The sequence below is a fragment of the Phyllobates terribilis genome, unplaced genomic scaffold, assembly GCF_046119375.1.
Source record: "Phyllobates terribilis strain yellow unplaced genomic scaffold, ASM4611937v1 Scaffold_2__4_contigs__length_985480577, whole genome shotgun sequence".
NCBI classification, from domain to species: domain Eukaryota; kingdom Metazoa; phylum Chordata; class Amphibia; order Anura; family Dendrobatidae; genus Phyllobates; species Phyllobates terribilis.
The window spans coordinates 80,242,339-80,259,731 of record NW_027362762.1 but is presented as its reverse complement, the minus strand read 5'-3'; positions in this window follow the sequence as shown (position 1 = coordinate 80,259,731).

Genomic DNA, 17,393 nt, shown 5'->3' with positions numbered 1-17,393 from the left:
CCTCCACCTCCTCTTGTGCCACCACCTGACTCCGAATTCTGATGCTGATAATGGCATCGTCAGCACTAAACATCTTCGTCGCCATTTCAAAACTGTGCAGAAGGGTGCATAGGTCCCTGATCTGAGACCACTCCTCCAGCGTGATTTGCCCCACCTCTGAATCTCGTTGGCCCAGGCTATACGTCAGAACGTATTGCACCAGGGCTTGTCGGTGCTGCCACAGTCGCTGCAACATGTGCAGAGTTGAATTCCACCGGGTAGGCACATCGCATTTTAGCCGGTGAAGTGGCAGGCCCAACGACTTCTGTAGAGATGTAAGTCGCTGAGTTGCGGGATGTGAACGGCGGAAGTGAGCACACAGCGACCATGCCCTCTGCAGAAGGCCATCTAGTCTGGGATAGTGGGCTAAAAATTGCTGGACAACCAGGTTCAACACGTGAGCCATACAAGGCACGTGTGTGACATTGCCCCGGCGAAGGGCCGCACCCAGGTTTGCAGCATTGTCGCACACGGCCTTCCCTGGTTTCAGGTCCAGTGGAGACAACCATTCATGAAATTGGTTCTCCAGAGCTGACCACAACTCCTCAGCTGTGTGACTCACATTTCCCAGACATTTCAATGTAAAAACCGCCTGATGACGTTGAGCCCTACTGCCAGCATAGTAAGGAGGTGTGCAGGATCCCTTCTGTGCAGTTAGAAAGCTTGTGGCATGACCAGACAGGCTTTGGGTGCAGGTGGAAGACCGAGAGGAGGTTGAGGAGGCAGAAGCAGTGGAGGAACTTTGACATAAAGAGGATTGACGCACAACTCGTGGGGACGGCAAGACTTGGACAGCAGCCCCTTGTCCTGCTGTCACCATAGTTACCCAGTGCCCAGTCAGCGACATGTAACGCCCCTGTCCATGCCTACTCGTCCAAGTGTCTGTGGTGAAATGCACCCTGTCACACACACAGTTTCTCAAAGAAGCGGTGATGTTGTGTGCGACATGCTGGTGGAGCGCAGGCACACCTTTCTTTGAGAAGTAGTGCCGACTGGGCATCTGGTACTGGGGCACTGCGACGGACATAAGGTCTCGAAAATCCTCTGTGTCCACCAGGCGGAAAGGCAGCATTTCTGTAGCCAAGAGCTTGCAGATGGTGAAATTCAACCTCTTAGCTTTCTCATGGCTAGGAGGAAATGGTCTTTTACTTGTCCACATCTGAGGGACCGAGGGCTGGCTATTGTGCTTAGACGGGGTTGATAAGGGTGTCCCCGGCAAACTGCCGGTCTGTGAGGAAGATGCAGGCGGACATGTTAGGTTGCCTTGATCCAAAGGTGGTGCTATCGATGTCGGACAGCGCTCAAGACCAGCTGGTGTTACCACCTCCAAAGAAAATGATGACCTGCCAATCACGCTGGCTGTTGCGGGTAAAGAGGTGGCAGGTCTGCGCCCCAAAACAGGTGTGACTGCTGTCCCCCCAGTCACAGAGGATGAAGAGGCCGCAGATGCACAAGATATGGCAGACGGTGGTTGGCCCGGCCGGCTAGGCCGCATTGTAGCACACTGAGCTTCCCACTGCAACTTATGCTTCATGTCCATGTGCCGGTTCATGCATGAAGTACTCAAACTATGTATTTTTTGGCCTCTACTTAGCTTTTGCTGACAAATGTTACAGATAACACGAGTTGGGTCATCTTTATCGATCTGAAAAAATGCCCAGGCTATGCAAGGCTTAGCACCCATGCGACCTGAAGAGCCACCACGACTTGTGGTGAGAGGCAGAGTTGTGTTTGAGGATGCAGTTGTTGACGTGCTTCCAGTACTACGTCTCTGTCCAGGAAGGCACAACCTGACCTCGTCGTCACTAGCATCTTCCTCCCCCTCCTCTGCTGACCTCATCTCTTGGCTGACTGTGGGTTGACAGTAAGTGGGATCTCCGACCTCATCATCATCACCCTGTGCGTTATCACACCCGTCGTCCTCAGAGCCAACCTGTTCCTGCCCTGACAAAAAACTAAAGTTGTCGCTCCAATCAGGTATTTGAGTCTTATCATCGTCTTCCTCATTGTCTCCACCAACAGGAGTTACAGTTTGGGAATGACGGTCTACATTATGGTCAGAACCTTCTGCGTCTGGTCCTGGATCCGACTCATAAAGATTCTGGGCATCAGTGCAGATCATTTCCTCGTCTGGATTCACAGAAGCGCTGGAGTCGACCTCTGATTCCCAGGCTATAGTATGAGTAAACAGCTCTGCAGACTCAACCATCTGTTCTACCTCATACTCAGACGGGCAGCTGGAGATTTGGGAGCTGTGAGGAAGCAAGTGCGATTTGGGTGACACCTTTGAGGACTGGAGCATTTGTGATGTTGAAGTTGATGTGGAGGAGAGCCCACTTAAAGGAGCACTTGATATCCATTGAAGCACCTGCTGTTTTTGTGCCTCATCTGGAATTTGTAGCGATTGGCGTGGCCGTAAGAAAGGGATCTTATCACATTGTCCGCTAAAAGAAGTAGACATTTTAGTTTGGCTGGAATATGGTCTTTCTTCTGCACCTACCCCACGGACACAACCTTTTTTCCCCTTCCCAACACGCCTATTCCCCTTTCCACCAGCAGCAGGCCTTTTTCCACTCATTTTGGTGGTTAACTAATTCACAACTCTGGAGTTGTTTGCACAAAAAACCAATGGATGGTAACCGAGCAGAGCTGAGTGGCCAAACTGTGGTATTAGGCCAAAACTATTGGCTGGGTTAGATGCAGAAAAAAATTATTTTTAATTTGCAACCTGATGGAGGTCAGTATAGATGGACTAATAGACCAAGTCCCACACACCGCTAGAAGCCCAAATATTTTTTCAGAGCTAGATGCAGAAATTTTTTTTATTCAATTTGCAACCTGATGGAGGTCAGTATAGATGGACTAATAGACCAAGTCCCACACACTGCTAGAAGCCCAAATATTTTTTCAGAGCTAGATGCAGAAAAAAATTATTTTTAATTTGCAACCTGATGGAGGTCAGTATAGATGGACTAATAGACTAAGTCCCACACACCGCTAGAAGCCCAAATATTTTTTCAGAGCTAGATGCAGAAAAAAATTATATTCAATTTGCAACCTGCTGGAGGTCAGTATAGAAGGACTAATAGAACAAGTCCCACACACTGCTAGAAGCCCAAATATTTTTTCAGAGCTAAATGAAGAAAAAAATTATTTTTAATTTGCAACCTGATGGAGGTCAGTATAGATGGACTAATAGACCAAGTCCCACACACTGCTAGAAGCCCAAATATTTTTTCAGAGCTAGATGCAGAAAAAAATTATTTTTAATTTGCAACCTGATGGAGGTCAGTATAGATGGACTAATAGACCAAGTCCCACACACCGCTAGAAGCCCAAATATTTTTTCAGAGCTAGATGCAGAAAATTTTTTTATTCAATTTGCAACCTGATGGAGGTCAGTATAGATGGACTAATAGACCAAGTCCCACACACTGCTAGAAGCCCAAATATTTTTTCAGAGCTAGATGCAGAAAAAAATTATTTTTAATTTGCAACCTGATGGAGGTCAGTATATATGGACTAATAGACCAAGTCCCACACACTGCTAGAAGCCCAAATATTTTTTCAGAGCTAGATGCAAAAAAAAATTATTTTTAATTTGCAACCTGATGGAGGTCAGTATAGATGGACTAATAGACCAAGTCCCACACACCGCTAGAAGCCCAAATATTTTTTCAGAGCTAGATGCAGAAAAAAATTATATTCAATTTGCAACCTGCTGGAGGTCAGTATAGAAGGACTAATAGAACAAGTCCCACACACTGCTAGAAGCCCAAATATTTTTTCAGAGCTAAATGAAGAAAAAAATTATTTTTAATTTGCAACCTGATGGAGGTCAGTATAGATGGACTAATAGACCAAGTCCCACACACTGCTAGAAGCCCAAATATTTTTTCAGAGGTAGATGCAGAAAAAAATTATTTTTAATTTGCAACCTGATGGAGGTCAGTATAGATGGACTAATAGACCAAGTCCCACACACCGCTAGAAGCCCAAATATTTTTTCAGAGCTAGATGCAGAAATTTTTTTTATTCAATTTGCAACCTGATGGAGGTCAGTATAGATGGACTAATAGACCAAGTCCCACACACTGCTAGAAGCCCAAATATTTTTTCAGAGCTAGATGCAGGAAAAAATTATTTTTAATTTGCAACCTGATGGAGGTCAGTATAGATGGATTAATAGACCAAGTCCCACACACTGCTAGAAGCCCAAATATTTTTTCAGAGCTAGATGCAGAAAAAAATTATTTTTAATTTGCAACCTGATGGAGGTCAGTATAGATGGACTAATAGAACAAGTCCCACACGCTGCTAGAAGCCCAAATATTTTTTCAGAGATAAATGAAGAAAAAAATTATTTTTAATTTGCAACCTGATGGAGGTCAGTATAGATGGACTAATAGACCAAGTCCCACACACTGCTAGAAGGCCAAATATTTTTTCAGAGCTAGATGCAGAAAAAAATTATTTTTAATTTGCAACCTGATGGAGGTCAGTATAGATGGACTAATAGACCAAGTCCCACACACCGCTAGAAGCCCAAATATTTTTTCAGAGCTAGATGCAGAAAAAAATTATATTCAATTTGCAACCTGCTGGAGGTCAGTATAGAAGGACTAATAGAATAAGTCCCACACACTGCTAGAAGCCCAAATATTTTTTCAGAGCTAAATGAAGAAAAAAATTATTTTTAATTTGCAACCTGATGGAGGTCAGTATAGATGGACTAATAGACCAAGTCCCACACACTGCTAGAAGCCCAAATATTTTTTCAGAGCTAGATGCAGAAAAAAATTATATTCAGTTTGCAACCTGATGGAGGTCAGTATAGATGGACTAATAGAATGATGCTATGCCCAAAAGATTTTACTTCACTAGGTGCAGTAAAAAAATTGGTATTCTATACACAGGTGGTATATCTTGCAACACAGATAGGCTACTCCACTGACTAACACACTCTGCAATAGGCCAAAAAGGATTAGCTTTGCTAGATTCAGCCAAATGCTGTGAAAAAAACTTGCACAGCACTGGCACAGACCTGCCTGGCAAAAACTGATAGGAACTGATGTAACCTAGTCCTGAAAAGGACTCCAATTACAATTAGTCTTTACTCCCACAATCTATCTATTTAAGAGCACAGACCTGCTTGATAAAAGTCGTAGGAAATGCTGTAACCTAGTCCTTAAAAGGACTGCAATCACAACTATTCCCTACTCCCAAGCTATCTGTATATTTGTGCGAAAATTGGCTTGAAATTAACAAGGTATAGCGCACACAGCAACAGCGGTGCCGTCTAACACGCAGCTGCAGCAGTGAGAAAATGGTGGCGACGGGGAAAATGGCTTGGTCTTATAGGGCAAGGACATGTGACATACACTGCCAATCACACATGCCCTTGCTTGTGTGAAAAAAAGCACTTCGCTCCGTGTGTGCGCTGCTGATAGGCTGACAGATTGCACCTCCCCACTGCAAATGCGGGAAAGAGAAAAAAAAATGGAGATCTTCATTGTTCCTGCAGAGATCCATCCCCTGCCCCTCCCCCCGCCCCGCTGTACACTCAAACTGCGTATTAACATTAATTTTCATCATTACTGAGAAAAAATCCAGTTATGATTTTGGTGCACGAACAGTTATCGAACATAACCTCGAACAGCCGAATTTTTCTCAAATTGTTCGTGTTCGCCGACCGGCTCGAACACCGCCCAAAACAGCTCGAATTTGAGATTGGCGAACAGTTCGAGTAGAACAACGCTCATCTCTAGTCCTTAGTATGGTCTTTGGAAGGAATAAGTCATGTGCCAGTCCTTTGTACTGACCACACATGTAAATGAGATCTCCTCTGTAGTGTCTTTTTTCTAAACTAAACAAGACCAACTTTTTCAACCTCTCATCATATGAGAAGCCTTCCATCCCTTGCAATAATCTAGTTGACCACCTTTGAACTGCCTCTATCTTCTGAATATCCTTTTTGAAATGTCGAGCAAAAAACTGGATTCCATATTCTAGATTTGGCGTCACCAGTGATTTATAAACATCCTGATTACCAACATCCAGATTTGCACTTACCTCTTCATAGAAACCTAACATGTTGGTTAGACATGGAATATCTTTCATGAATCCATGCTGGTTATTCTTTATTATATTATTCTCTGCAATATCCAGATTTGCAGGTCATCTCTTATAATGCCTTCAAAAATTTTGCGCACTACTGATGTCAGACTTACCGGGCGGTAGTTACCTGGATCAACCTTTTTACCTTTCTTAAATATCGCTACCACATCAGTCATCCTCCAATCCTGTCCCACCACCTCTGTTACAAGAGAGTGTAAGAATATAAGATACAGCGGTCTGTTAATTACTGAGCTCAATTCCCTCAGTATCCTGTGTAATATCTCAGCCTTTTCTTTGTCCTCTACAATTATCTTGTTATTATCGTCTTTCAGGGAGCCAATACCATCTGTTTTTTTCTTTTTGGCATTGATGTAGTTCTAAAAAATTTGGGGATTTAGTTTAATGTCACTGATGATTTGTTTCTCTGTAGATAACTTTACTCGCTTGAATTTTTTTCTTACATTTCTTATTTAGATCTTTATACTCCAGAAATGCTATTTCTGTATTTTTGGCCTTCAAGATTTTGAATGCCCTTTGTTTTAATCTTATTAAACTTTGTACTGTCTTATTTATCCATAATAGTTTATTTTTATTCCTGGACATTTTATTACCAGAGGGTACAACTTTTCTATAGGATTCTAGTAGTTTTTCCTTAAACATGCCCCATTTATGTTCAGTATCCCCAGTTACCATGACATGGTCCCAGTCTACACAATTAAACTCTTACTTTAATTTGTTGAAATCAGCTTTCCAAAAGATTCAGGTTTTTGCATTTCCCCTTTTGAATGTTTGATTTAAAATTACATTAAAACTTACCATTTATGGTTACTGCATCCCAAATGCTCCCGGACCTGTAGATCTGAAATTGTATCAGGTCTATTTGACAGGACCATATCCAGCAAATTACCTCCCCTGGTTGGTTCATCTGCCATCTGAGAGAAGTAATTGTCCTGAACTGTGGATAAGAACTTATAGCTTTTAGCACAACTAGAAGATTCTATGTCCCATTAAATGTCTGGATAGTTAAAATCCCCCAAAATGAGGACCCTATTTCTAATTGCTGCCTTTTAATTTGTTGCAGTATTTCATCCTCTACCTGTTCAGCTATATTAGGCTGCTTGTAACAAACTCCAATTTGCAGCTCTCCATTATTGTCATAACCATGTACATTTACCCATACTGACTCTACATTAATAATGAACAGTGATGATGGTTCTAGTAATGTATTCATCACCAGAACTATCATCAGTATATAAATATGAAACCAAAATCATCATCATTACATAAATAGAACACCAGAGCCATCAATAGTACATGAATACAGTGCCTGAACCATCATCAGTAAATAAATAGATCAACAAAATCACCATTAGTACATGAAGACATCACCAGAACCACCATCAGTACATGAATGTGTCACCAGAACCACAATCAGTACATTAATACATCACCAGAAACATCATCAGTACAGGGATACATCACCAGAACCACCATAGATACTTGAATACAAGAACCAAGCTTAGTACAGAAATCAATTGCGATATAAAATCAGCCCCATACACATTTTTATCGCATAAACCAATAACTCCCAGTATGTCCTTAACAATGGTAAGGAAATACTGGGAGACTGCAGACCATATAGTCACCACAGGACTGTTGATAAGCAGGCAAAATCAAGCAAAAACATTTACATCCAGGTACCTTATGGGTGACCTCTTAAAGCATTCCCTTTCTTTTCATCTCCATCTTCTCCTGATGCCATGATGACTCTTCACATCCACAGCTCTTCTCTACAGACTTCCATCTTCTCCAGTCTCCGGCAGCACATCCTAACAGTGCCCATAAAAATAAAAGTGTTATTAAAATGCCCTCTGCACAAAAATATCTGTCTATACTGTGTCGGAGGTTATACAGAGACATATGCACAAGGCAGGGGCCTCACTATGGATGCAGACATTGTTCCCCTCCCCTATGTCCCGTTGAAGCTTGTAATGAGTCCTTGGCTGCCTTGGTGTGAGGAACTGAGAGAGGACAGGATTTCATTTGAGAACAGAGGCACAACAGCCGGGAATTTCCTCCGGGTCCTTACACAGAATATCAGAGCAGGCTGAATCTGCAGCAAGGCACCAGGACACAGCAAAGAGAACATTTTCCTCATCCTCACGCAACGTGACAGCAGGTCAGTGACTTCCTGTCTTTCTCCGGAACTTTGCTAAATGACTGCGGCCAGATGAAACTACCAGGCAGCCACAGACATTCAGCAATGTCACTTTTTTTTTTTTTTTTTAACTGTGTCCCACTCGGGTAGGCATGAGGTAGCACCCTAGGGAGGTGCCTACCCCTCATCCCAACCCTGCACCCCACACTGGGCAGCACATTGGGACTGGGCAATTTGAAGCAGCAGCTCGGTCATGGCTTCCACTTTTGGTCACTTTACATCATCACAACACATTTTGGACAATTGTAGATTCCAGTTTTATGGGAACAGTTTGGGGAAGGCCCTTTTCTTTTCCCCATGACTGTGCCCAGCGCACAAAGTCCATAAAGACATGGTTGGGGAGGTTTGGTCTGAAACAACATGACATGCCGCACAGAGGCTGAACCTCAACCCCAGCAGTTGGATGTTGCTCTTCTGGATGAAGGGGCAAAAGTTACAAAAAACACCTCCACTGTCTTGTAGAAAGTCTCCCCAGAAAAGTGTAACCTGTTGTAGCTGCAAAGGGACTAACTCCATATTAATGTCTGTGTAATTAGAATGGGAGGTCAGAAAAGCTCCTGGAGATGTAATGTGGAGAGGGCACATACTTTTGTCCATCCATAATAATTATCACTTCATGATTAAATATTTTGAACATCTACACTTTTATAACAAGAGCAGCCATTGCCATTCACGGCTCCATTGATATTTATGACTGTACGCACCTCTGTCTGTGTTCTCCGCTCGGGCATCATCTCCATCTGCTGTTTTGACCACAGAGAGCAATTTTTTTAAAATATCAGAAAGGACAATCTGCTACAAGAGAACTTGCCCCCAATAATGTTCTCTGTGGGAAAACGTGTATGAGAAATGAGAATCTGTTAACTTTGAAGAACCGGCATAATGAGGAGAAAAAACTCATTAGTAATGAAGCACAGTTCATTAATTCTAATTTGGGATATTTTAATAATGCTATCAATTCATTATAGGTGGTGGTCAGGATGCAGCTATGCATTTCCCCTTTATAGTGAGCAGCAAGAAAACAAGCCTGGGGCAACTTCTGTCAATTGGAAACACAAAATCACACTGTCTACAGAAGTACTTGAAGAAGCTCCTGTAGAATTGAATGCACTATCAAAATCGAGAGGCGGCCGAATCCGCATGAGACGCAGAAAGCCTTAGGGAAGTAACATAATAATAGGCTAACCTTATAACTTATTATTTTGTTTTCTATTTGTATTAGTTATTCCCTGCAGGGAGAAAATGAAACCACTGTACTTTATGTGAAGAAAAAAATCCCATGAGGCTTTGCATCCATGCGCCAGGATGACGTTTTTGCATATTTTAACTATACGATGTATATCGAAGACATATCTTCATGTTTTAACCCAACCAGCTAATACTGTCGTTTTATGTAAGTCTAGCTTAAAATGCAAAAAAAAGCCACCAAAAAATGTAAAAATATAATTGTGAAGATTACATACAATGGTATAAAAATAGAAATAAAAAGTAAAAAAGTATAAAATAGATAAACTATATTTAAAAAAGTAATATAAATCTATAAATTAATTTATTTTGAATTAATAGAGGAGGATAAGTCTTTGAATCCTCTCCTGTCATATTGGTACAATTCTGTTAGCACTTTCTTAGTTATATTTATCTTTTGGGGAAACTTGTAATTAAAATCTTGCCCAACATGATTACATGCTGCAGTAACATGTTTGGGTTCTTGTTTAGAGGGCAGCAATAAATAATATACCACATAAGAATACAACAGTAGTGATGAGCGAGAACTAAAATTCTCGGGTGCTCGATGCTCGGGTCGAGCACATTGGAATACTCGGGTGTTCGACCTGAACAACGAGCCCAATGTAAGTCTATGGGAAACTCGAGCATTTTTCAGGCTGCTCCCCCCGGCGGTCTGCAGAGGGCCTAAAAATTGCTCAAATCGATGGGAACAGTGCTCAAATGACATGGGAACAGCATAGGAAGACCACTGGAAGCATTTCTGACTCCCGGGTCACTGCTGTCAACAATGTTGTCAGAGGTATTACGCCACTTTTACAGACTCACAATAAAACATACAAAAACTAAACCAAAATGGATTTTCCTGGGAAATATGTTAAGGAACATCTTTTCCAGGGTAATGACTTGTATAGAAGGCAAAAAAAAAAACAAAAACAAAAATACTCCTCCACACCTTGGGCTATGTTCACACTTAGCGTTTTTGATGCATTTTTGCACTTTTGCATTGCTTTCAACCGTGACAAATGCATTCACCAGGAAATGTCATTTTAACACTTTACAACCTTATCTGGCCATGTGGTGTGTGAGATATCATCAGACACATTGTGTTTCATTTATGAAGGAGGGACTCTGAAAGGCACAAAGCCTATTTTTATAGAGCCATCAGGCGGCCTTTACTATTCTTAAAGGGCCAGCAGTTGACCCTCACTATTCTTAGAGAGCCATCAACCGGCTATGTTATATTGTTCCCATTACTAAAGAATGGGTCTCCTATACTGTTATTGCGTATGCAGTGAGTGGCAGGGCTGCCCAAAATTTAGACGCACCCCAATACCACTTTGAAAATTTGAACGCACCACAATACCCCTTTGAAGAGACGTGGAGGTCAGAGGGCCTCCTGAAAACAATGTTCCCATTGTTAGAAAGTGGGTCTCCCATTGTATTTGCCTATGCAGTGAATGCAAGGGTTGCCAAAAATTTGGAGGCCCTCCAATGCCCATTGGAAGAGACGTAGAGGAGGGCCTCCTGAAAAAAATGTTCCTATTATTAGGAAGTGGGTCTCCCATTGTGTTTGCCTATGCAGTGAATGCAAGGGATGCCAAAAATTGGGAGGCACTCCAATGCCCCTTGGAAGAGATGTGGAGGAGGGCCTCATAAAAAATGTTCCCATTAGAAAGGAGCAGGTCTCCTATACTTGTAATGCCCATGCACTAAGTGTATGGGCTGACAAACATTTACCCCTGGGGGGTATACATGAACATTGTAACATACCTGGCGGCGTCCTTGCATAGTGGTCCATCTCCCACTGTGCAAGAGCGCACACTTGATCTCCAATCCAGAATGTCTCTCTGGCTTCCCTCCATGCTGTCTGTTTGCTTCTGTGTGCTGCTGCTTAAGGGCGGCGCCCGATCACTTCCTGCTTTTTGTACCTGCTGCAGGCACACCCCTTGTGTGTCCTCAGCCTATTGCTGTCGGTCACCTGGTATTTAAACCAGCTGCTCCAATTAACACATGCCTGAGCATTGTGTTTCATTTAATGTGCTCTTGCACTCTGAATGTGCCAGGTCCCTTCTGTGTTCTCTTGTCTGCCTATCCTGGAGGCTGTATTTCCAGGCCTGTCTGAACACGCTCCTAGCCTGTTCCTCCCGCCTTCTAGGGGCCGATTTCCTAGACCCGCTCCTGTATCTTGTCTGTCCTGTCTGAACACACTCCTAGCCTGTTCCTCCCGCCTTCTAGGGGCTGCTACCTAGACCCGCTCCTGTATCTTGCTACTGTGTCTGTTCTTGTCTGTATACTCTTCTAGCCTGTTTCCCGTGTTTCTCTATGTCCGTACCTTTCCTTTTTCTGCAGAGTCTGAACTCGTACCTAACTCCTGCTTGTTGTCACTGTACTCCCGTTTGTGAGTTTGTGGTCCACTTGCTACTTCACTGCAAGTACCCTGTGGGTATCTGGTTCTGCCTTTCCTTTTCTGTCTGTTCCGTGTGAACAGAGCCCTGTCCCCCCTGCTCTGCCTTTGCTCACCGCTCCGGCGGTCTCGCTCTGCTCTGACCTCTTTCTCTCCGCTCCAGGTGGCCTCGTCCTGCTCTACTCTTGTTCACCGCTCCAGGCGGTCTCGTCCTGCCCCGCTCTCGCTCACCTCTCTGGGCGGCCTCACTCTGCTGTGTTTGTCCGCCACATCTGTGGTTCTGTTCCAGAGTCCCAGTGTGTACTGGGTCCTATCCCGCCTGTGTTCCTACCTGCTAGTGCCTCCCTGTCTGCACTCTAGCCGTGCTTGCCTGTACCCCCCTGCCTGCATACCCGCCTGCCTGCATACCAGTCGTGCCTGCCTATACCCACCAGTCTGTGTGCCAGCCTAACCAGTCTGTTCCTGTATTCCCCTGTGTGGGTCAACAGCCGTGTCCGGGGTCTGTCCTGGAGTAGCACCTGGTCCCTCTGCTCGGTTCCTCCTTGGTGCACTGGTGTCGTATGCCGTCGTTCGACCCTGGTCGGATCGGGTGAATACCTAGTTACGCCCCTCCAGGCATTCACTCTCCGGCACGGTCCAGTGGAATCACACGCACACGCCGCTCAGCCCGGGCATGTGCATTACAAACATACTGTATAATTTTTTTTTACGGGCATTATAAAACCCTATAAAAAAATTATGTGGGTGTTGCATCACGGACCACGGTCACCCTGGTAATATGGTGGTGGAGGATGAGGATGAGGAGAAGGAGGAGGACAAGAGCAAATAGCCAAAATCAGGAAGCATATACCCATGCGTGGGTGTGAAGAGGTGCATGGGAATACACCTCCCAAAAAAGACATTAGATTTGAGTTTATGTTACGCTGCTTTCATTTGGTGGTGTTGAGAAGTCTGGCCCAATCCAGCCCTTGTTCATTTTTATATGAGTCAGCCTGTCAGCATTTTCAGTTGACAGGCAGATGCGCTTATCAGTTATAATTCCACCAGCGGCATTAAAAGCCAGCTCTGATAAAATGCTGGTGGCAGGGCAGGCCAGGACCTCCAAGGGGTAGAGAGCCAGTTCATTCCACGTATCCAGCTTGGATACCCAATAATTATAAGGTACAGAGGAATTACGGAGGACGTTGGTACGGTCGGCACTACTTGTGAGAGTACCCCGCGCCTCATGGCCTGTGCGATGGGAGGGGCTGAGAATATTCTCCCAGAACTTTGACAGTTTTCCCCTGCCTCTGCTGGATTGAAGTTGTGTCTCTCTTGCCTGTACTCCTTGGTTCTCCAATGAACTTTGACCTCTGCCGCCAGCGTTTGCAGATGGGAATTTTTTTAATAGTTCTGCAACAAGGGCCTTCTGGTACTGCCACATTTTTGTAGACCTGTCCATCTCAGGAATAAGAGATATAAAGTTCTCCTTGTAGCGTGGGTTTAGAAGTGTCACCAACCAGTAATGACTGTCACCCAAAATTTTGAGAACGTGAGGGAAATGAGAAAGGCAGCATAACATAAACTAAGCCATGACTGCCAGACTGCTAACAGGCAAGACTTCCGTGTCCTCACCAAGAGGATGACTGACCATGCTCTCTTCCTCCTCCTCCTCCTCTCTGTCCTCTGGCCATCCATGCTGAACAGACAGTATGACAGTTATGCAGGTAGTACCGTCTATAGCGCATGAAACTAGCTCCTGTTCTTCCTCCTCCTCTTCCTCATTGTCACCCAATCCATGTTGGGATGAGATGAGGCTGGGCTGTGTGCAATCACCCTTATGGTTCCTTGCTCCATTTCCTTGTGCTTCGCCTGCAATACATCCTCTTTGATTGTGAGCAGAAAGCATTTGAAGACACAGAAGAGGGATGGTGACGCTTATTATGACATCATCGCCGCTCACCATCTTGGTGGAGTCCTCAAAGTTTTGGAGGATGGTGCATATGTCTGACATCCATGTCCACTCCTGAGGTCTTATGTGTGGAGTCTGAACTGAATACCGACGGCCTTGTTAATGCTGGTACTCAACAACTGCCCTCTTCTACTCACAAATCCTTCCCAACATCTTCAGTATTGATTTCCAATGCGTGGGGACATCACACACCAGTCTATGAGCCGGAAGCTGCAAATGCTGCTGAAACACAGCAAGGGCGGCGGAACTGTAGGTGACTTTCTAAAATAGGCACACAGGCGGCGTACTTTAACAAGCAGATCCGGCAGCTCCGGGAAGGATTTGAGAAACCGCTGAACCACGAGGTTAAGCACATGAGCCAGGCATGGTACGTGTGTGAGCTCGCCACAGAGCCGCCACCAGGTTCCGGCCATTGTCCCAAATGACCATGCCTGGCTGTAGGTTCAGCGGTGTGAGCCACAGATCTGCCTGCTCTGTCAGAGCTGTCCACAACTTTTCAGCATTGTGCGATTTGTCACCTAAGCATATTAGCTTCACCACAGCCTGTTGCCGCTTGGCCGAGGCAGTGCTGCAGTGCTTCCAGCTTGTGACTGATGTGGTGATTTCGGCGATGAAGGCTGAAGAGGAGGAGGAGGCTGAGGAGGATGAGGTGCAGGAGCTGTAGGCTGTGGGGGCAACCCTGATTGACCTAAGGCCCACAATCCTTGGCGTCGGGAGGACATGTTCCATCCCAAGGTCCGACTGAGTCCCGGCTTCCACTATGCTAACCCAGTGTGCCGTCAGCAAGATGTACCATCCCTGCCCACAAGCACTTGTCCACGTGTCGGTGGTTAGGTGGACTTTCCCGGTAACTGTGTTGTTGAGGGCACGGCTAATGTTTTGGGACATGTGCTTGCGTAATGCGGGGACGGCACACTGGGAGAAATAGTGGCGGCTGGGGACCGAGTACCGAGGGACAGCCACCGCATCAGGTTGCGGAATACTTCCGTCTCCACGAGCCTAAAAGGCAACATTTCGAGCACAAGCAGTCGTCAACTGTGGAAATTTAGTAGTGTGGCCTGTGGGACGTTGGCTGCATATTTGTGCTTGCATTCCAAAGACTGGGGTATGGACAACTGAACGCTGCGCTGGGACAAGGACATGGACGTGCTTCCTGATGCTGCTACTTGAAATTGTGCAACGACAGGTGAAGGGCAGGAGGCATCTTAACATGCACCATGGACAGGGGACTGGCTTGCATGCACAACAGCGGAAGAAGCAGTGGTGCCACCCACTGAAACTGTTCCTGGACCCTAGGGTTCGGCCCACAAAGTCGGGTGCTTTTCTGCCATGTGCCTGATCATGCTGGTGGTGGACAGGCTGCTAGTTTTGCCACCCCTGAGGATGCTGGCCTGGCAGGTGGTGTAAATGGCCTTTTTGGGGTTATTGACAGAGTCTTTATTAAACAACCTGACTTGGGAAGACCTAACAGTTGTACTGGCAACTGCCTTTCTGTTGGTGTTACAGGGAACGGTTGCTTTCCTTCTGTCTGCGGCCACCACACTGCTTCTTCCGGCCTGTTGGAGTGTGCTTCCACCCTCCCCCTGTGTGCTGCTGTCCTCGCTCTGCATGTCCTCCTGCCAGGTTTGGTCAGTTACTATATCATCCACCACCTCGTCTTCCACTTCCGCACCCTGGTCCTTTTCCTAACTTTCTGGCAATTGTGTCTCATCATAGTCCACCTCTTGTGACACTTTCCCACCGTCGCCTTCGTGTGACCGTGGCTGTTCAAATATTTGGGCATCGCTACATGCGATCTCCTCTTGCCCCGTTTCAAGTGGACCGGACGAGAGGCCCGAATCTATAAATATAAAAGTGATCAGCTCTTTGGAGTGTCCAAGTGTGGGATCAGTTGTCTCCGGACTCTCGGCATGGTGGGACGAAGGAGGATCAGGGTGAGGAATATGCAGTCCAGACTTACAGCTACTGGGACTTGACCGTGTGGAATACAGAGTGGTGGTGGTGGCAAAGTGACTGGAAGCATTATCCGCTATCCAACCAACAACCTTTTGACACTGCTCTGGGTTCAATAGTGGTGTGCTGCGGTCCCCTAGGAATTGGGACAGGAAGGTCGGGTCGAGAAGATGTGGGTGTTTGTTGTGGCACAATTTCAGCTTGCTCACGGCCTCGGCCTCTGCATGCACCATCACCATCACTTCCAGTTCCCCATCCCTTGCCACGCGCCTTGCCCATTTTAAATGGAGGACAATATCTTCCACGCTCACTACAAATGGCTGACTTTGGAGCGAAGTTATATGTAATCCGTGTGACGAAGAAACCACAGTTTTAAATACCTGGCCTGTAGGTAACTATTTTGAACAGAAAACTGGTGTCAATTGCTTCACTGACACACTGAAACACATTTTTAATGGAGGCCAGAAATGGCAGTATTTTCAGCGCAATTATATATGATCCGTGTGACTGAAAAACCACAGTTTTAAATAGCTGGATTTTTAGCGCTGTAATATGGAAAGGACCTGGCTGTATTCTGCAGTGCCAACAAGCAAATGGCGCAGAACAACGGTGTTCTCTGGATTGCTTTTTAAGCAAATAATGAGGATTAAGATCCAAAAAAAAATTATTCCTGGCCCCTGAGACTTGGGGCTATTTCTAGAAATATCTTACAGCAGCAGCAGACAAAACTGGAATGGAGCCTCTTGTGCTATGTGCACTGCAGTCTGCTATATACCCTGCCTGCCTATACACCCTGCCTGCCTGATATCTCTGCAGATGGATAGGTTGAGAGTTTCAGGGACCGGGCTTCTAGTTATGCTTCTTCTCCTAGGGGGCTGTTTTTGCATGGCAAATCTGCCTAAGTAAGCAATAATACTTACATACAATATATACAATAATGTAATATACATTCTAAATTTTTTAAGGGTTGTATGGGCCGAGGATTACATCAGTGAAAATAATTCCCTTCTAAGTGTGTGTGATGTGTCATCTTCCAAACAATTTCCCAAGCGGCCGTTGACTTCTAGCAGACATGGAACTTGGGAATATTTGCTCACAATATTTGCCTGTGGTTCAGGCAGCATGTATAAGCTGTCAGATTCCCTTTAATATATATGCTTCACTGTGTTTAGGCTAACCTGGTGAGGTGGATCCACTAAGCCTGGTGTCCGGGTGGGCACACAGACCCAGGGCGTTTGTGCAGCAAGCAGGAAGGCACATGGGAAGTGAGGACTTGGCACACTCAGAAATCTTGGGAGCAGCAGTATAAATTAATTGGAACCCAGCAGAGATTAAAGCAGGTTAAAGAAGGGCGTGCACAGGAGGTGGCGTACACCAAACTAAAGTCTTGAGTCTCAATCCTAAAACACAGGTGTGTTTCCTAATGGGCCTTATATAGGATTAGCGGCATGACACCACTGAGTCAGAACAGGCAACCTGCGAAA